Source organism: Carassius auratus, chromosome 40 (assembly GCF_003368295.1).
Source record: "Carassius auratus strain Wakin chromosome 40, ASM336829v1, whole genome shotgun sequence".
NCBI classification, from domain to species: domain Eukaryota; kingdom Metazoa; phylum Chordata; class Actinopteri; order Cypriniformes; family Cyprinidae; genus Carassius; species Carassius auratus.
Window position 1 is genome coordinate 7,116,303 of NC_039282.1, and position 21,933 is coordinate 7,138,235.

General features: G+C 38.1%; 1 long non-coding RNA gene and 1 pseudogene across 2 annotated transcripts; both read left to right on the forward strand.

Moving 5' to 3' along the window:
* Window positions 1–575: 575 nt before the first annotated feature.
* On the forward strand, window positions 576–12,927 carry LOC113058427 (uncharacterized). Of its 2 annotated transcripts, XR_003277967.1 has the most exons (4): window positions 576–3,871; window positions 6,406–6,641; window positions 7,598–7,755; window positions 12,613–12,927. It is a non-coding gene; the product is annotated as an uncharacterized LOC113058427 (long non-coding RNA). The 2 variants fall into 2 exon arrangements; XR_003277966.1 differs by lacking the exon at window positions 576–3,871 and having other exon boundaries at window positions 6,158–6,641.
* A 1,023-nt stretch (window positions 12,928–13,950) lies between these two features.
* On the forward strand, window positions 13,951–15,683 carry LOC113058904 (ankyrin repeat and protein kinase domain-containing protein 1 pseudogene; annotated as a pseudogene).
* The last annotated feature ends 6,250 nt before the right edge of the window (window positions 15,684–21,933 follow it).

Here is a 21,933-nt window from a genome sequence, read left to right on the forward strand (position 1 = left end):
ACCACAAATATATATTACAAAATTATAACTTAATTATTTCATAATTCATTTTAAGTAATGAAAGCATTATCCAAATTATAATATACATTTTAAATTAATTAAATTAGAATTTAAAAGTTATATAATATAGTTAATTCTGTATATAATTATACATTATGCAATTTATAATTTTATATATATTTTTTTGTTTTTGATATTTCAAAAATATATCATCGTTTAATTTTGAGACATGTCACCCACCAACATACAATCTTTCAAAAAATAAAAGAATATATTTATATTATAATAATATATTAAATACATCATACTAATGTATTTAATTGTGATATAAGAGCACTATTGATAAGTAATTGGTAATTAGTAATTAGGTGTTATAGGCCTGTCCTTATGGGTGCAGTTCTGTAGAAATGTTCTGTTCAGTGTTAGCAACTTTATTTATTTATTTTTTCTCTGAGAGGGTGCAACATATTACACATTTGTGTTTGTAAAAAGGACTAAATTATTAATTATGGCAAATGTTGCAACTCGCTTAGCTGTATTATGATATGGAACAATCGTTATGCATCCAATAATTTTTACTGCAACCATCTATTTTTTGTTTTGTTTTAATGGCTCTCGAATTATATACTAGAGACATTTATGTGTGTTTTATGAGGCATCTCCCAAGCCAAATTGCAACTCTGCTTTTTTCAGTGAGCGCTAAGGAGGAGAATCTGCAAGTCTTACAGTCCCTGCAAACCGAGAGAGCAACCTTCATAACAATTATGCCATTAGAAGAGCTAAACAGCTCCAGTGACAACGGTGAAAAAATTTCCACTGAAAGCCCTACTCTCCTGGCTATAGCTGTAATCAGTTCTCCAGGGACAGATTTGTTCCATACGCCACATCAGATGCAGCACTCAAGTACAGTAAATGCAACCACAACCACCCATTAAGATGCAATTACCTCAAATGTGCTGAGATTTATCTTAGCTTATGGTACAGGTTCACGTTCAACAGGTGAGGATAGCATTGCTGCAAAACTGTTTCATTCTGATGGAGACCTCTCATTGATCTCCAATGATGAGGAGAGACTTCATCCATCTGTTGAGGCTGAATTTGAGATGATGATGAATGACATCATGATGCCTGCCTCTCGTCTGTCCAGAGGCAGGCAAAAGATCTCTGCGTTTTTTCACGCTTTGCTTGAAAGCAAGAATCAAAGAGTCTTGGAGTCTATTACTCCGTCACCCGCAAATGGCATTCCCATGGCATCGGCCTCTGATCCAGCAGTAATTGATAACCTTGGGGAGTCAAGCGAGAGCGTGGAAAGAAGGGGCGAAAACAAGACTGTAAATTGGACTCTAGAGTCGTTTGGAGCTGATGACCCTCTGAATCGTACTGAAGAGGTTTCTTTGAAGAAGAACCATTCAACCATTATGCATTTTACAGTTTTGCGGGGTACAGGGCTTTTAACCAGTGATCTTGGTAAAAATCCAAGAAATGGATCTGAGCATTAGCCAAAAGACCAGAAGAATCAGCTTTCACAAAGTTCACTGATCCTTAATACTCCATTACAAGTGAAATCAACCAGCCAAGTAATAGTTAATAAAATGGCAGAAAGCAGCAAAACCCTAGGACCAATGAACCAACATCATTCAGGGTGTCACTAAAGCACCAAGACTCAATGTTTTATTCTCCTCTTCAGAGTGATCCCTGCTAAGATTCCAGACGCAACCACGCTGAATTATTTTTCAAACATGGTAACTGCTGCTGGCAAAATACACGTGACAAAACAATTTGTGGCCTCCTGGTTGATATCTGACTCCGTGCAAAGAATTGTCTCAGCAAGGGACAGGCTAAAAAGCAAATCGATTTTTCACACCAAATCAAGTAAAGAGCGTCAAATTTAACCAACACTCCAAACCTCACCAACAAACTTCCTTCATCGTCAGAATAAAAGTGACTTTTCTTTGGCTGTTCAAACATTTGAATCTTTTCTAAAACCTTCCCATCTTCGTATACCAAAGGAAGCCAAAACATCTAATATTTCTGTGATGAAGAAACGTAACAGAATGGATCATTTTCCAGTTTGGCTAAGTGAATTGATGGCCTTTAGTACTGCCTCGTTAACCAATGCTAAGAAATCAACTACAGCAAGTAATAAACCAGTGTTCATAAAACAGACTCAAAGTTTACTTGCGGCTCCCTGGACCATTTTACGTCAAGGAGATACTTCAAAACACCTCAATCAGTTTGACGAATTATCTACAGCGGCGCCTCTTCTGCCTCTGACAAAGAATGTGTTTTATGTCTTCAAAGTGAACGTTCATCAGCCTCGGCAGCCTCTAAATAATTTTCCCTCAGAGAGATAAAAGCCTTTGTATCAGTTCAAGCTCCTGAATCGATTCCCACTTTGTTTACATATACAAATGTGAAGAGATTCACAAATATAGAAGACTTTTCTAAATTTGACTCTACAAACCATAACCAAGAGCACGGTGCATCACAAAAAGCACCATCCATCATATCCAAGAGGCCAAACATGAACTCAAGCAGATTAACAAGACACAAAATAGTAAATACAGCCACAGTCAACTAAAGCATGTCACAATTTAGCATTCCCCAACACATCAAACTTCTAACAGCTACATATCCACAATAAAGACCTTCATTACAACAAATAAAAATCCCAGGTGCCTTTTGCCAATATCTCCTTGTTCTCTCATGCAGTTCAACAAAAGAAGTCCTTGCTGCTGCCAACAACTTTCTGTAAGTCACAAAATACAGTGACAACAGATGGCAGAGTTCTTAAAAAACTTTTGTCTATTTCTAAGAAAAGTATTAGTGAGAACGCCTTATTAAATCACTTGACGACAACTGGAAAGATTGGTTTGCCATTAGACAACAAACAACAATTTCTTATAAACTCGAGAGGGACTGAGATTTATTTTTTATTTTTTTGCAGCTATACAGTTAGCAGTATCCCATCAGTCCAGCAGCTCGTTGAAGATCAGGAATTCCTCACAGAAACACCACAATCAACATCTGGACTTCAGATTGAGTCATACTTAAAGAAGAGAGATGGCACAGTTAAACCAACATCTCTGAAACACCATGATCAGAGAAGTCATTCAGTTGTAGGCATGAATCATACCTCGTTCATGTCAATTTAAAAAAAGATTTGTTTCAATCCCAAATCACACTACTGTTTCCCCTGTTGCTCTCTTAAATACAGAGTTTAAAATACATTTGACCTGTCATTATCTATTGAGTGAACACTGACACAGAAAATTGGACTTGACATCCACAAAGATTCACTGCATATGTTTGTTAATGTATCAGATGTTAAATTGCATCCTTGGAACATGAGATCCAGCCCAATTTCTGGCATCAGTAGGCACACAACAGCTGCAGCACGACCAGAAGGGACCAAGTCATTCACTGGAACAACTTCAGCAACTTTCATTTAGCATCTTATTCAAATGCAGAATGTGTTGCATAAAGAGCATGTGACCTTAACTGAAAACTAGACTGAATTTTTCTCAACTCTAAATGAGCATTCACGAACGACACAATCAAACTTTCCTTCTGATGAAATGTCCAGCCCAGGCGCAGCAGAAGATGTACAAAAACACCTTGGGCGGACTGCGCAGCCTGCTGTTACTGGGAAAAAGTTCTCTCCTGTTGTCCACACAGATTTGAGTTTCTGAAGTACAGAGACACAATCGCTCCCCAAAGGTTCATTACAGTCCAGGGAAGGGAGTGAAGATATTTCTCATGGTACCACTCCATTTGTTGAAAGTGACTCAGGGGTATCTGCTGGGTTTGTGTCAGACCTGCCAGAGATAAACAAGAAGAGGAGGCTTATATCACCCGATTCTCCCAGCGGGTAATGACACAGAACTTAAATCATTTTTTATGTGGAAAACAAGCTATTTTATTAGCATGTGTGTAGTGCTACATCAGTCAGCAGCATGGGATAGATAGATAGATAGATAGATAGATAGATAGATAGATAGATAGATAGATAGATAGATAGATAGATAGATAGATAGATAGATAGATAGATAGATAGATAGATATTTCATTTTAGTGATATATAAAAAAAGAAATAGGCTATATCTGCTGCTGTTGTGGATGGAATGATACTTTAGCTTTAAGTTACTTTGTTTGTTTGTTTATTATTTGTATACTACATTTAAAAGCAACTCATGTTGGCCAAAGTGCTTTCCAATAAAACAACATGACATCAGCAAACAAGACCATCAGATATACACCAGTTATCTCACATCAAATGCACAGGCAAAAAAGTCCCCTCTTAAAAGTGTTTTGTAAGGATGTACAACATCTAATTTCCAGTGGCAGGTCATTCCAGAGACAAGGTGCTGCAATCAAAAAGGTATGGTCTCCTTTGGATTTTATAGGGACCTTTAATAGATTTTTTTTTAGATTACCTCATAGCCATCTCGGAGAGTAAAACTGGATTATGTCCGAAATACATGCAGGTGCTAGAACATGCATGTCTTTAAAAAAAAAGTAAAACCTTAAAGGGATAGTTCACCCAAATAGCAAAATTATGTCATTAATAACTCACCCTCATCTTCTTCCAAACCTGTGAGACCTCCATTTATTTTTGAAACACAGTTTAAGATATTTTAGATTTAGTCCGAGAGCTCTCAGTCCCTCCATTGAAGCTGTGTGTACGGTCTACTGTCCATGTCCCGAAAGGTAAGAAAAATATCTTCGAAGTTGTCCATGTGACATCAGAGGGTCAGTTAGAATTTTTCTGAAGCATCGAAAATACATTTTGGTCCAAAAATAGCAAAAACGATGACTTTATTCAGCATTGCCTTCTCTTCTGTGTCTGTTGTGAGAGAGAGTTCAAAACAAAGCAGTTTGTCATATCCCGTCCGGTTTGCGAACGAACCATTCGATGTAACCGGATCTTCTTGAACCAGTTCACCAAATCGAACTGAATCGTTTGAAATGGTTCACGTCTCCAATATGCATTAATCCACAAATGACTTAAGCTGTTAACTTTTTTAATGTGGCTGACACTCCTTCTGAGTTCAAACAAACCAATATCCCGGAGTAATTCATTTACTCAAACAGTACGAAGATGAACACCGAGCCGAGTCAGATAACGAACAACAGACTGACTCGTTCATCAAGATCAAGCATCAAGACATTGTGTACTTTTTAAAGGGCGGTCTTTGTACTATGTTTTGATTTAAAACCAGACTGAAATTGATCCAGAACTGAATATTAATTTAAGAATGAGATGAGTTATGTCAGGATTGGACCTGTTGTCATGTGTGGTCAGAGTCTCCCTCACCTCTGCCTCCAGCCTTTGAGGCCCGGACTCCGCCTCTGCCTGTAGTCCCAGTCGCTCCACCTCGGCTCCTAGCTCCTTAGCCTCCACCGTCAACCATTGATCCATCAGCTGTACTGGGCTCCCTCATCTCTCCGGCTCCGCCTTGGTCAGGCATTTACCCGCCATCATCTCTGGACTCCTCTCCACTGGCTGTGGCTAGTCACTCCGTTCCACCAGCTCCATTGGGCTCCCTCTTCCCGCCAGCTCTACCTTGGTCCTCAGTCACTCTGGCTACGCCGTGGATCTCTGGATCTCCGCCTCCATCTCAAGCTCCTGCTCCATCGCCATTGGTTGGCCCCCTGTAGTTGGGGACTCCCACTGCTCCAAGCTCCTCCTGTCTCCTCCCTGGTTCCTCCCTCCATCGTATCTGTCTGCCGGCCCCCTCCTGGGGGTCCGTCCTCCACCGGAGCATCCTCCCAAGCTCCCACCTATGCCTCATCCTGTTGTTGCCTACGGTGCAAGGACGAAACTTCCGGGAGGGGGCCAAAATGTCAGGATTTGACCTGTTGTCATGTGTGTCAGTTCCTGTTTTTCCTTATTTGGTCAGTTTCCTGTCCTTGTTTAGTTTGATCATAACTGATTCCCTGCACATGTCTGTTCCTCGTTATCCAGCCTTTATAAGCCAGTATCCTTTCTGTTCAGTTTTGTTGGGTCTACCAGTTCCATACGTGCGTCTTCCTCCTGGTCTCCCTGTTGGAATAAATAAAGACTATTTCGATTATCCTCGGCTCTGTGTTCCTTCCGGCAGCGTAGTATGACAAGATGATGATTAACAGCCTTCTATAATATTTTGAATAAAAAAGGGAGCTTTAGGAAAACCAAAAAATAAAATCAAGTCCAATGTATGCCCACAGCTATGAGTGAGCTCCAAACAAATGGTTTTTCAGGGCAAAATAACCCAATATTTACTTCATGTTACTGAATAAACTTTAACTTCACAAGTACAGATACGATCTATAGAGATGCCAGCGGGGGGATGAACTGTAGTCTACTTGATTAATTTTCACTGCACTGTATTGGATTTTGACCGTCTGATTGTCTTCTTCCAGTCCGGCGCAAATCTCAGATGATATCTGCGGCACTGGCAAGTACACAACAGAGATGAGTCTCTGAACTTGGAGAGAGATATCATGCCTGGAGATCTCATCCCTGCCCTCGGAAATCTACGTGTCGTCATCAGCCTGAAAACAAATAACAGCCAGGTGAACCTAGAGATAAAATCCTGCTGCCTCTCTCCCACCGCCAGACTTGATGAATTTAACACCACCTGCTGCATTTTTTGCAGGTAATGTGCACCTCTCAAGTTATTTTAGATTAACTGAAATCACATGGTGTCCTTGAACCAGGCCACATTTCACATTATGTTGCCAGATCAACTACATGTTCCGAGCATGGCTGGATTATAGGGATTCATTCTCCCTCGTTTTTAGGTGAAAGTTTAATACATAAGCATTCGTTCCTGTTTATATGATTATATGATTACATTCCCTCAAACTGTTTAACATGAGAAAGCTATCCTGGGCAAAGCATGTCCCTATATTTAGCTGAAAGTTTTGTTGCTAGAGCAGTACAGTAAACTGCTGATTTCTGTGTCCCTGCTGGTATGTGAAGTATTCACTTTCTCAGCTCTGTTGCCAATAGCACATTGCCACAAATATCCAGAGACAGCTTACTACACTCAGTAGATTTATGTACTAAATGTACTAATGTTCTTTCATGTATTATTGTAGTTACTTAAGCTGTGTGAAAGTGTTTTCCTTTTTTGTGCAGTAATAATCCACCATATGTCATCACCACAGAAATTTCTGTCATTTGAGATATTTTAAGCTCAATTTTTTACACTTTTATTTTAAATGAAATGCATGCATGGCCGAATCGTTCACAAAAACATCAATACGATTTATTTAGAAAATAAGAGTTATGATGACACTGATATATAGCAATTTACAAAATATACTAAATTGTGTATGCCATTGACAGTGTTAGATAGATTATGTTAAAATAATTGTTAAATGATGTTAAATTACCATCTCACATTGGACTAAATTGAACTACTTCTACCATTGTTATTACAAAAACACCAGATATTTGCATATAGCATCCACATCCATCCACAGGATTTAATTGTCATGCTTTTTAGCGCCAGACATTTCACCTCTTATTGCATCACCCGGCAAGTTCATTATTTTAGTTTTGTTTGCTCCCAGAGCTAACGCGTCTCTTTGATGTGAACTCCCTCAGGCTGCCTATAGACCCTCATGACATTAGACTACTTCCTAGCATCCTGTCAAAGAGGGCCAGCTTCGCCATCAGTCTTTTTCCAGATGATCAATTACGCCACGGCTTACCTGCACTGTGACCTGAGCGTGTGTTTGAGGAACCATTCACAGTGCGAGAAGGTGAGACTGAACCCGGCCTCACAGATGAAAACTTGCCGATCATTTATCACTGTTGAAGAGGTCTCAATATTTCTGTTGAAAGATTTTCTCCTTTTCATTACTCTCCCTGTTTTGATGACAGCATCTGCAGTTTCTAAACAAATGATCTTCCCTGAGCTTATTAGTCTGTCACTGCAAGACAGAAAGTGAAGTGGTCGGCAGTTTGTAGGCTAACAGAATAACTAATTGAGGCTGAAAACAAGTTTCAAGTATGCAGAAGTTTAGGGGATTTATTTTAGCTCCGTGTAATGGCTTGATTTCAGGATGATGACATTATTGGTTATCCATTTCTCATCTCAGCAGTGCATGTCAAAGTGTCAAAATGCACATTTCAGAGAGGAAGCAGGGGTCATCTTAGCAGCACGGATAACTGCATTACTTTCAGCCTTGTTTTGAAAAAAGCAGACAATTCATCATTCCCTGAAACAGCAGGTGACTTATTACCAAGTTTTTTTTCTGGTGGAATAATAAAACATTCATAGCCAAACTGCCGGTCTGATTTGGTCTGTTAATGCTGTGTAGATGACACTGAAATCGTGGTAGTGATAATCAGCTCAGTGACCAGCTGTTTCCTGGTGTGTTTGGCTCTCTTTCTTGTCTGGGTGGCAAACAGATGTTGTCTGCAAAGGTCTGCCTACTGCTGGTCAAGGGCCTTCTGTGAATGCTAACAGAACAGAGCTCACTGCAAACCAGCCAACCAGACTAAAATCTGCATTGAGAATTCAATCATTATCTGACAGTTTTTGAATTGCTCATCATTATGTTTAGTTGCTGCACTAGGAGATTGATGAAACTATTAACACTGTTAAAAGAGGCCCAAATTGCTCTTGGAAACACGCTTATTCTGTTTCATAGTGCCATGCTTTTTAATATTACAATATAGATGTAAAAATTGCAAGCCAGTCAACCATTTCGTTGTGAACACTTATACATGCTAAGTAAATGAGTGAATACCAAGAGAATTGCCCAGGGACCACAGATGTAAATTAGCTTTACAGCTAACTCTGGTACAGGTCTTGAACTGTGCACGGCCCCTGTCAAATAAACTAATAAAATAAAATAAAAATAATGTAAACAGACAGCTATTTAAAGTGATAGGTCATATAGTTGTTCCAAAACCTTTTTTATTTTTTCTCTTCATAAAAGTGCAGTCAGATTTACCTTGAATCTTCTGTTTCTACTAAATTATTACTAAAATATTCAATAATTTCTGTAGGAATCCACATGATTTTCCCCCATGCAGATTTCTCAGACTGTCCAACAAATAGCTGATTGGTGTGAAAATTACCTCCTTCATAGATTGCTACAATATTGACAATTTACTGTGTGACACAATTTAAGACCAAAGATATTTTGAAGAATATTTGTGAAGGTTAATGTTATCCAAAACAAGATTCATGTATGGACAAAAAAGAAAAAAATATCTTCTTTTTTTTTTTTTAAAGTAATCCAGGTTTAGAATAACATGACAGTTAATAAATTATGACAGAATTTTCCATTTTGGGTTTACTTGAAGCCGCTGTTGGGTTGCTCATCCTAACACTGCCTAGTTTCTTTGCCGCTTTAAGATTTACCAGTCTTCAATGTAGGACATACTGATGTCAAAGATATACATGAATGCTTCTCTGTATGTATCATTACCCCAGCGTTCTCAAAAATTAGTCATGTTCTTCAGCTGTGTATTAGGATTCACGTTATGTGTTTCCCTTTCAAATAATTGCCACTGGAGGAAAAAAAAGAAAAGCAATTAAGTAGTAACAAGTAGAGATTGCCTTTGAGATGCATCTCTATGTAAATCCCTCTGCCAGGTTGGGACAACCTAGGGGCACAGCAGACTTACTGGCTTGAATATTGTTGCTCTTTTGTTAGTTTTGACTGCTTTTATTGTCCTCATTTGTAAGCCCCTTTGGATAAAATCGTCTGCTAAATGACTAAATGTAAATGTAAGATCACTTAATAAAAAACATAATGACTTATTGTAATTGAAAGTACAACCAATATAGACCCCATGGAAAATGATGCGAATATGTTACAGAAATGAAAAGAAACAAACTTTGATGTTAAATCTTTGAAAGTAGAGAAATAGACCATTCGAAACAGTTGTGGAAGCTTGTTGCATAAGTACTTCCTCAGTAATTAAGGTAATTAGCTTATTCATTCACACTGAAAATTATAGTCACCTTTGCTGCATCATTACAAAGCAGAACATTGTGACATGTTTTGACTTTGAGTCTGGTCCTTGCATCAATATATGCCCAAGTAGAAAGTCAGCAGATCCTGTATTCATGTTGAAATGCAGTGGCTGGCTCTTTGTGCACTTCTTATAGGATGAAGTGTCTCTTTGGATGGCCGACAAAGACTTAGTCGCAGCAGCTGAATGCCAAGTCTCTCCTTCAAAGTGTTGCAAGAGCGCTGAAGAGTATAAGAGTGCTGCTCCCAGCTTGGTTGTTAATTACTGTTGTTAGTATTAATACTTAATTTTTTGAAAGCCTGTCATCGAAGGTTACAGTAATTTACAACACACTTTGACTTAGAATAACATTCACTCCACAGGTTTTTGCTCATGTGCCAAGAAATTCAAGATGTAGTGCTTGAGTGATTAATGAACAACGGGAGAACTTCTAGAGAACAATAGTAATTATATTGAAAATGTGACATGTACTTTATTTACGTTTTGAACTGTAAGACAATTAATCATAAAATGAAACGTCTTCCTTAGCAACAAACCACAAACGTACAGCAATGCTATTATTTGATTACATGAAGCTGCTATATTATCAGGTGTCCCGTACAAATCTCAAAGCCTCACCTGTGGAACTCATTAAAAACTGGCTGTGTTAAATTTCTATTCTAATAATCAGGAGTGTGACTCCTCCTACCAAAACCAGCAGAGCTTTTGTTTATTATGTGTTTCTTTGACCTGGTTTCTGTGTGCCAAGAAGAAATGTTGAAGAGCAACGTCTTAATTTCCTGAGCCTGGAAAGCAAAATGCCAGCAGCTAATTCCAGTGTGCAGGATTCTTTCAGAGATGGTAGCCTGGAGAGATTTAATCATTTGAAAACAGATGAGTTTGAAAGTCACTGGGAGAAACTGGCTTGGCCCAAGTTTCATCAAGTCTATAAGGAGAAGGTTAAAGTCTGGCTGGAAATGAGCCCTAAAGGCAACGACCAATGATTACAGGTACACATGAGAATGGAAGACTAAAACTATTTTGCTGTTAACCCCCCCCCCCCCCCCCCCCCCAAAAAAAAAGCACACCTCAGGACCTTCCTGTGATGAGGAAGGATTGAGATATGGAGGTATGCATCTTTCAGATCAATCGGGACAAACCAATCCTTGGATGTGATCTGAGACACAGCTTGCTTGATGAGCATCTTGACTTCAGTCGCATGACTGAGTAGATCAACTGACGCAGATCTAAAATAGGAAATGTTTCCAACCCTTTTGAGAATGATGTAGTACCAACTGTAGAATACTGACTCTCTTTCGTGAGGAGGGATCACCTCAATGGCCTCCTTCCTCAAGAGAGTGTCTACTTCTTTTAGACACTCCTTTGAGAGCAGACTCTACGTGCTTTGCTTCCAAGAAGACAAAGCACAGACAGTGTCTATCCCAATCCGTAAAATAATGTGGACAGGGAGGAACAAAGCCTATGACACGGTGTGCTCTAGCTCTTCAAATGCTTTGTCTTAGCCTCGGGTTTTGACATAATGGAGCTAAATGATTGGGACTAACAACACAAAATATGACTCACAACAAAGAGTTGACTGACACACACACAGAGTGCTTGCTGAATTACAGAAAGCTGACACGGGTTCCACCGCATGTGCTTTTATAGCTTCCTGGTCTCTACGTCACCCACCCGTGACGTCTTTCCCATCCATCAGTCTGAATACACACAAGATTCAGAGCGTGGTCACGCTGAAGGCATTCCCATAGCGTTTTGATGCAGTTTGAGTTTCTGAAGGGGGATCAAGTGTTTGTTTAAAAGTGCATTATTTGGAGATTGTATAGAACAAAATAGAAAACACTCCAAGCTATTTGTTCTATTCTCCTTGTCACAGGTCTGAATATGACAGAAATATTTATCAGAGTGTCATCTAGCAAAAGGCCTGCTTGTAGAGAAGATCCCTGAAATAAAAATCCCCTAAGTGCAAGAACATGATTGGTGTCATTCAGAAATGCTGTCACCAAGATTGCACCAGACGACCAGCCTTCTCTAGTAACAAACCTGATTTTTGTTCTGGTTTATGTTTAATGAAGACTATAATAAGTGCTTGATTATATACAGACAAAATGCATTCCAAATGTCCCAGCAGACGTTTACTGAGTTGTCTTACTCTTCTGAAATAACAATGAGCAAACAACCAACATTGTTGCATCTTTTATGAGCCTCCCAGTTCTTCTGTGACTGTTTCTTCCTCAGGTCACGTTTAGTAATTAAATTATTTGATTTAGGGACTGCAATAATTAATTTTATTATTCAGTGTTTGTGTTAAAAGCATTAAAGTAGTTTAATAAGCTTCTGATCATTCTGTTGCAGTGTCATATTGTATAATGAGTTGAATACAATTAATCTTGTACAACAGATTACTAAAAATGCAGTGTGATTAGCACCGTTATATCCCCTGCATTACGATTTTATCTCACATGATACACTGCCCAATTAGGCCGTTAAAAGGCTGTCAATCATTGGCTGGCCGTTTGCACATTTTTTTTACTCAAATGTTCACTCTTGTGTAAGAAGGACTGAAAAAGAGCTAGAGCAAAATTGCTCCCAAAGTGACATTCAACTGTATCATCTCCATTTCTCTGCAGAGACTGCTCGGTTGACTGGAGTCCTTAGCGAAGTCCTAAAAATCCCAGACATGAATGCAAAGGGTGAGATAAGAAAGTGTCTGCCTGAACAGGTATGGAATGTAAGTGACTCTTCTAGTGCATCTTTAGACCACGTCATATAGTCATCACATAAGGTGTTAGTTTGAGTAATACTTAGGGATCTGTGAACACATTTTCTTATCTAACTTTGGGAAGGAAACCTTGCAGAATGTTAAGGAATGATTTAAACGAGATAATTCATCATTTTTGAATGTCATAAACACTTGTAATTGAACCATTTGGTTTAAAATCCATTGGAGCCTAGCTTTGTCCAGTATTTAGACTTGTAATCAAACTAAAATTGGTATCAGTATTGCGTTCTTGGTCATTGATAATGTGCAATGTGATTTTAGACAAGAAGATTAACAAACCTCATTTTGGTTCATGTTTCTGTTCAATGAAGACTACAATAGTGCTTGATTATAAGCACTTAAAAGTTGGACCAGTCCACTTTCTGCAAAGTCGAACTAACAGACCTAGATAATGTGATTGCAGTTTAGCTCCATCCAACATTCATACATTAATCAGAATTCATTTAGCCTCAGGGGGCATTTACATGACAGTTTTCAAGTAAAAATTGAAATCTTTTCATGTGTTTTGTTCTTTCATTTACATGACAACAGCATTTCGGAGGCCTGAAAATGCAAAAACGTTGGGATAACAGATTTCAAAGTGCCAGTTTTGGAAAATGATACGGTTATTGTCTCCGTTTAATCTGCAAAAATGCAAATTTGTGAAAACATCAAAATCATGCAAATGTGTCTCTACGTGTTCAATCTATAGCTATGTCCGCAGACACGTAGTGATTCCTTACAAAGTGACTGACGACTGGCCTTGCATGAATAATATATTAATTTTTGTGGCTTCGTATGAAGAGGGAACTGTTTGACAATGTTGTCATCTGTACTTTGTTGATGTGTAAAATGTAATTGTTTTTGTCCACTTGCACCAAAAATCAGTGATGACATGTATAGTGGTTTTAGAGTTACAGTTTAGCGTGTCTATGCAAAATGCTGTAAATTATGTAAACATACTATAAGGTAACTGCCATATTGACCAGCACAACATAAACAAAAAAGGCACACAAACATTTTAAAATTCATAACAATAACACCTTCATTTTTTACCACTTTCTGAAGTCACATAATAGAAATAACATTCATTCAATTTTGTTTTCTTTCCATTATCCAAAGAAAACAGCTGACTCCTTAGGCAAGTATTTTGACCAAATTTGTCTGTAGAAACTCTCTTCGTTCATACTATTACTACAGTATATAAAAACAAAATCCTACAGATGATTCTAGCATTAACTCTCTCCTTGTAAAGAAAGACACTGAGAATTTTAAAAAAGTTTTGCGAAAAGAGCATGTGTTTATGCACTTCCAAGACAACAACTCTCTCCGTCATCATGCCGTGGCAAGCGGGAAAAGAGTGCAGATGGTCTTGAATCTGAAAGCCTCAGTGAACTGCCAGAGTGTAAAAGGCTACACCCCACTCATCGTCGCGGTTCTGCACAAATGTTACGAGATCTGCAGCTTGCTGGCAGACTGTGGAGCTGACGTCAACCTCAACGATGGCGACCAGTGGATCGCGCTGCATTTTGCCGTAAAGGCTGGCGACGACAGATCCCTTCGCCTTTTGTTAGACATTAAGATGAAAGCGGATGCTAAGGAGAAGGACAGGTGGATCAATTTGCATCTAGCTGCTCAGAACGGCCACAAGCACATTGTGAGAATCTTGCTCCGATGTCTGGATGCCGTGGAGCAGCAGTCTTCACGTGGCTTGCATTTATGGTTATGTGAACATAGTCAAACTCTTGCTCAAAAATGGAGCTGACGTTAATAAACCAGATAATCTTCAATCCACTTCTCTACACTTGGCGGCAGATGAGGGGCACTTCAGGGTGGTCCATTTTCTGGTTAATAATGGGGCTGATATGAATGAGCAAAGCTACAGTCCCCTACATTTTGCCGCTCTGAAGGGTTACACAGGTATCTGCAGACTCCTTTTGAGTAAAGGAGTTGACCCCAACATCAGAACTTATCAGAATTGGACACCCATACACATGGCAGCCCTGAAAGGCCATCCGGAGACTGTCCTCATGTTGGAGGAACACCACGACTGGACTCCTCTGCACCTTGCCTGCCATCATGGGCAGGCGGAGGTGGTGATGGTGCTGCTAACAGCAGTTGCCAACCCTAACCTGGCTGAAGATAATGGCTGGACACCACTCAATTTAGCCTGTAATAGTAGCTGCTTCCCTAGCGTTCTGCAGCTGATATCTCATAATTTCAGTGTGAATGCCCAGAACAACAGCTAGTCAACACCACTGCATTTAACTGACCAGCTCAGCAACATCCCAATCATCAAAGCCCTGCTGATGAATAATGCACAGCAGGATATTCAGGACTAGAAAGGATGTACCACTTTAACCATAGCTCAAAGTTGCAACTATACAGAAACTGTGGAGCTACTAAACAGTTAGCACACTGGTTGAGATCTTGGCAGAAAGCGAGCCGTGTTTGGTGACAGACAACTCCACCATTAGAGGGAGTGCAGCATTGATTTCTGCCATCGATTTCCTCTCTCCTGCAAAGCCTGTTCTTATAAACAGTCTTGCTGTTGTTGTTTTAGATTCCTAGAATTTAACACCGTTGTCTGGGTTTGGTTAAGAGCTCAGGTGTGTTCTCTGAATGGAAGAGATATGAATGAAGGATTTAACAATTAGCATTGTGTAGTGGAACTAAACATAAAATCTAAATTCAGTCTGTTTATTTATTTTGAATGATTCATCAGGGCATTTTATTCCTAAAAAGACAATTGTTTGTTTTTGCAATATTTAATCAAAATGTGCTCCAACACTGAAATATCTTTCTATATCTGTTTAGACACTTAGGTTGCACAAGCTATGGAATAATGTTAAAGGGATAATTTATCCATAAATTAAAAAATTCTGTCATCATTTATTCATACTCATGTTGTTCCAAACCTGTATGACTTTATTTCTTCTGTGGAACATTAAAGGGTAAGTTCACCCAAAAATGTAAATTATGTCATTAATAACTCACCCTCATGTCATTCCAAACCCGTAAGACCTCCGTTCATCTGTTCATCTTCGGAACACAGATATTTTAGATTTAGTCCGAGAGCTTTCTGTCCCTCCATTGAAACTGTGTGTACGGTATACTGTCCATGTCCAGAAAGGTAATAAAAATATCATCAAAGTAGTCCATGTGACATCAGAGGGTTGGTTAGAATTTGTTGAAGCATCGAAAATACATTTTGGTTCAAAATAACAAAAGTTACAACTTATTCTTGAACCAGTTCACTAAATCGAACTGAATTGTTTGAAACGGTTCGTGTCTCCATTACGCATTAATCCACAAATGACTTAAGCTGTTAACTTTTTTAATGTGGCTGACACTCCCTCTGAGTCAGAATAAACCAATATCCTGGAGTAATTCATTTACTTAAACAGTACACTGACTGAACTGCTGTGAAGAGAGAACTGAAGATGAACACTGAGCCAAGCCATATAACGAACAACAGACTGATTCGTTCTCGAGTCAAGAGCCGGTTGCATCGGTATTCGGATCAGCAGTACACTGAACCGAGAACCAGACTGACACACCGCGCATCTGAACCGAACTGGGCTGAATTTCCCAAAAACTTCGTAAGCCTAAGAAGTTCGTTCAAATTATCATATGACTGATCTTAATATTACAGTCTGTTTCACTTGAAAATCATCGTAGATCTACGAGTGCTCTGGAGTAGGCGAGCGTGATTTCACCAAGTACAACATGTTCCTGGATCAACATTCCAATCAACCAATCAGAACTGAGATATAACTTTTCAGAAAATATCTGTTTTAGGCTTACAATCAGATTTAGGTGCTTCTACACCCTTTTTAATCAGCTATTATTTCCCACTGATTTTATAATAAATTAAGGTTAGGTTTAGGGGTAGGGATTGGGTTAAGTCTATATTTTTGGACAATAATGTTGATCCAGGATCATCAGAAGATGTTGATCCAGGAACTGTCAGGTATTGGTAAGGGAGGAACTCAGGTGCAGACAGGGATTCTCAAACAAAGGGTTTATTACAAAAAGGGGAAAACAAAACCCACGAGGGGGAAAACACGGAGCAAGGTAAAGACTAAATAACTAAAACAGGACTGGACTAACAAGATAAACAAGGACTCTAAATACTAACTATAAACAAACACTCACGGTAATACAAACACTTCTTTAAGGAACAATCACAGAGTGGAACAATCACAATCACAGGTACAATCACAATGACAATGAACCGACGCAAGACAGAGCACACTAGGAGATCTAAATAGGGGTACTAATCAAGACACGACAGGTGTTACAGATGGGACAATCAAGACACGACTAGGTTAACAAGGGGGGCGGGGCAAGGGAACGAGACAACACAAGCACATGGCCCAAAGACAAGGCCATGCGCTTGTACACAAAACATGGGTCTGTCATGATCCTGCCTCAAGACTAGGAAAAATCAAGGACACGAGGGCAGGATCATGACAGGAACATGTCTTACTTGGAAAAATCACAGCAACCCTCTGGAGTATTAGTTAAGCCCTAAGTGCATCGTAAGAAAACAGGTTTATATGGTCACCTGCAGGACAATCGGCAGATTACACCTTTAACTTTATTCAAGCGCAATGTGATTATAATATAAGGATTTGATTGTGCTTCATTGTACACTTTATGACTCGTTTTCTTATTTTTGTTTCATTAATTTATAAATGAAATAATTAAAAAGGGCAGAAAGTGTTAAGTGCATTGTTCACGTGAAACAATAACAAACAATTGCAAAATTACTCGTAGAAAACGCTTTTAAGCTCTAAGATCAATTGTTATTGGGAAACCCGGCCCTGGTTCTTTTGGTGATTGATTTTGAACTGATTCTGTGCTAAAGTTATGAGCGGAGTGCTCAACAGCACAATCAGCACATAATTGTCAGATAAATGATAAATGAGCCTGTTGTGTTTTTACAAATGAAACTACATTTTGTGCCAGGGCTAATCAATTTCTGATGGGGCTATACCACTGGCATGTAATAAAGTCCGGTAACCAAGGCATATGGTTAATATAATAATAATTTTATAATAAAATATTTTCTATAATAAATAATATAATATTTCATTAATTCAAAATAAAATATAAATTAATACATCTCTGATTATCCAGGGTTGCTATGGTCACACAGGTTTGTTTACGCATTAGATTCATGGCCACTAGAAAAACATGTAGTTCCCTCAACATAAGAAGTTGTGGCCACAACAGCAAACGGTCAAAAGCACTGCAAACCGGTTCTTGACTCGAGAACGAGTCAATCTTTCGTTTCAGGGTGTTTTCATTCAATGTATAAGTACAATGTTTATTTCAGTGTTTTAGAAAGCTGTAATGAGGATTCAGAGCTTCTGAAACAAATGTCAGAATATCAGAATCACTTTTTTTTGCAAGGTTCTGGCGTGAATATGTTAATAAAACATCAATGCCTTGTGAAAGAATCTGAACACATGCAGCCCATAATCACAGACTGCTCTGCTCTGAGCTTCTCTACTGTAATGTGCATGACACTTTAAATATCTCAAGTCTGCATAATAACAAAACCGTCTACAGCACAAATAGATGCAATCCTCATTCATATGTATTGATATGAAATTAAATGAAGTTTTATGTAACAGCATGCTCCTTAGGTGTTTTTCCCATGCAGAGGGACCTTATGTGAGATTAGAAAGTTTAGAAAATGCATGGATCAGATCATTTCCTGTCATATGTCTAATTCCAAGTAAGGAAAAGAAGAATAATTCTGCTCAGTGTGTGCTTGTGTGTTCATGTTTACACAATAAAACAAAGGCAGATTAAGAGAAGGCTTTCTTCTGCGTGATTTACACTTGTCGGATATCCTCATTTTTATATAATTAAATAATTGATAGTGTTTAGATCCGGAGTTGAATTTGCGACGGAACATTTTTCTTCAAAGCTTCAAAACATTCATAATACCACAGCCCAAAATATTCCCTGTGGACTTGTTAACGCACCAAAGAGCATCATATATGCGGATTAAGTTTAAATCTCCATGGCAAATTTGATAAAAATGCATTTATACACAAGACTGCACATCCAAAGAAATGTGCTAAAGAATACAGTACCATCTCCGAAAGAAGACTGCTAGTGAAGCATGACCAATTATTGCTCTGTCAGTATTTCATTTCATTACTTTTGGGTCCTTTAGGCAAGCACATGGAAAGCCCGACTAATGAGTGCTTGATTAAGTTTTACCCAGCATGCACCAAACCCTCTTCCAGAGAATGACACCCTGATTTCACTGTCAACACATTAGCGGTTGCTAAAATAGACCATTACAATTATTTTGTTTACATAATTGCTATAGCGAGAGGACACCACTGTTTAATGTCACCAAGAGTGCAATTTTCCTGAATTTTGGTCATCTATATTCTGACATCCTACTAAAAGTTGGCAAAATAGCATTTAGATATCATATATTTCAAATATACACTCTTTCTCCTCCAGACAAACCGACCAACAATACTGATGACTCATCCTGCACTACACAGATTTTTGTCCAATCAAACGCTTTCTAGAATGAGAATCCCTGGAATACCTCATGCAAATAAAGTGTCATGGTTTGACTGATTAGCATATCCCAGTGAGCTCCCGCTGGCGTGTTGAAAATGTACTTACCTAAGGAAAACCAATACCAATAAAAATTATAAGCTTTCTCAAGACTTTGTTGAAAGGAATAATCTCACAGTGTAATATAGGCATGAAATTATTTATTATTTTATAAACACATAATTAAATTCAGTGCCAAAGGAAAATTGATCTTGTTTCATGTTTTATTAATGATCCTTTTTGTTGCCTAGAATCTAGATGCTTCAAAGAACATTTAAGTAGTCTTTTGTTTCTACCTAAGACTGCCATCCAAAAAACCTTGGAATCACCTTTATAGGAGCATATTGGCAACAAAAGGTGCTGATGTGGGATGCAGTCTCAAATGTTGTGGTCATTTGAAATAATGTTTTATAGATCATTCATCATGTTGATTAAAACTGGCTTTGTGAAGGGCCTTGGGCAAGAATAATGCAGAAACTGTTGGATATGATTAAGGATTCCTTAGAGATAGTCAAAAATAGTAATTTTATGCCATTGAAGTAACACTGAAATATGATAGAATAAGGCACATTTCTTTTTTTCTTTTTTTAAATGGTTTACAGGCGTCTGCATTCTAGCCAGTGATATTCGTCTTCATCAAGCTTCTTGATAACATCATTCTTACCTCTCTAGAGCTCTCACTCTATTTTCACCTGAAATCAGAAAATTCTCAGTGTGTCATTGTGACATCAGCAAACTGTACATGCCTCCTCAAACTGAACCTTGACGGGTCGTCAGTACGAGACTTTCATCACTAAGCCTCTTTTTATCTTGGTTGAACGTCACACAGTTGTCACTTCCTGAGGTATAAAACATTAAGCAGTTTCCCCAAACAACTGGTATCCACTGATCTGGTCACATGCTGCACAAAATGGAAATTAGATTTTCATTCACTCAATTTTTAAATATCACGTCTAATATTGATTCAATAAATTCTGTAGTTCACTTTGAACTGGTTTACTCACATCTGTCTGGGTGTATGATACGTATAATTTTTACATTGTTTTGGAATTTCATAAATAAAATATTTCATTAATAAAATATAAAAGCTGAACCTTACTTTTATTAAAAATAACAAAACACAACATAGCTCAAATTCAAGTTTAGTAAGGTGAATGACTAAATTATATATATATATATATATCAGCACATTTAATAAATGGCTATAATTTTCTTAATTTTGTCATTTCATCTGAATATTAAGATTTGCAAGGTTTAGTGTCTGTAAAATAGTGACTGTGACATTGTATTATGCCGAATATTTAAGGATTTTGTATCTGTTTGTTAATGGGGGATTTATGGACAATAAAAATTGGCACAGAAGGCCTTGACTCACACGTTGTTGCTGGTGTAACTACATTTTATTTCATACTTAATATAATTCATGGTGTTATTATTCAGTAATTCCACGAGTTATATATATACATTTCACATATCTTCACTATTCATTTAGTAAAATAATTCAATTTGAATGCATAGTGTTGCTCTAAAGACATACCTTCAATGAAATAGCAACTGAATCTGAAAATATTCATAGGGCTATATATAAGTAATTGATAAACTTACCTTTCAGATAAATTTATTTTAAAAGGGATTCTTCTCTTACTGATTATTCAATAGGATAGTTGTTTAAGTATTTTAATAGAATGACACACACAAAAAAGATAAATGATAATGATAACACACGTAATTCATACATTCTGCAAAACTTTAGCAGATTGCTCTTCTTGCACAAGGTATGAAGCCAGTAGTGGGATCATTTTACATTTTATTTTATGACAACTAAGTTAGCAAATGTTTCTATTTATTTCCATTATTAACTCATTGGCTGATGCATCATCACCCTTTCCATGCTAAACGTATATCTAAATATGGTACATTATGCACATTGTTCTTAAGAATTGGATATTCCTGCTTAAGCAGAAGTGTTTACTTTGAAAATAAATGTATAAGTGGCAGACCTAGTAAATCAAAATTCATTTCAAATCAAAACACGGCTTAAGTTTTGAGCCGAAGGGATAGGAGAGCCACAGTTCAATGCTATTTCCTCAAATAATTACATGATTGTGTAGACAAATGTCTTCTATTTGCAATTGCTGACAGCACTGCCCTGTTAAATGAATCAGTTCTGTGTGATTTGACTGAGTGGGGTGTGTGGAGGATGGTCCAGTGGGCAGCAGGAGTGCTCTTATTAACACATCAGAAAAACAAACACAGCACCTGCCTGTGGCTCAGCTGGCCCAGCTTAATTCTCTTTAGTTGGGCTCATAGGAGGGGGGTAAACGTGCCAAGCAAGTGATTATAGCTTTAGTGCTGTGGGAGTCCTCACACCCTCCCTTCCTCCCTTCCTCTCTCTCTCTCTCTTCTTGCCTGCACAGTTCATTCTCAGAGAAAAAAACAGTCCAAAACAAGCTAATGCTTGAATAAGTGAACGACTAAAGGTGACATTTCTGCTGTTTTAAACACGAAAAGCCTTAAATGTTTTGTTAATATTACCCTTCCTCTCTAATACATTCTGCCATGTCACATCTCCAAAATGACTCAATATCCCACC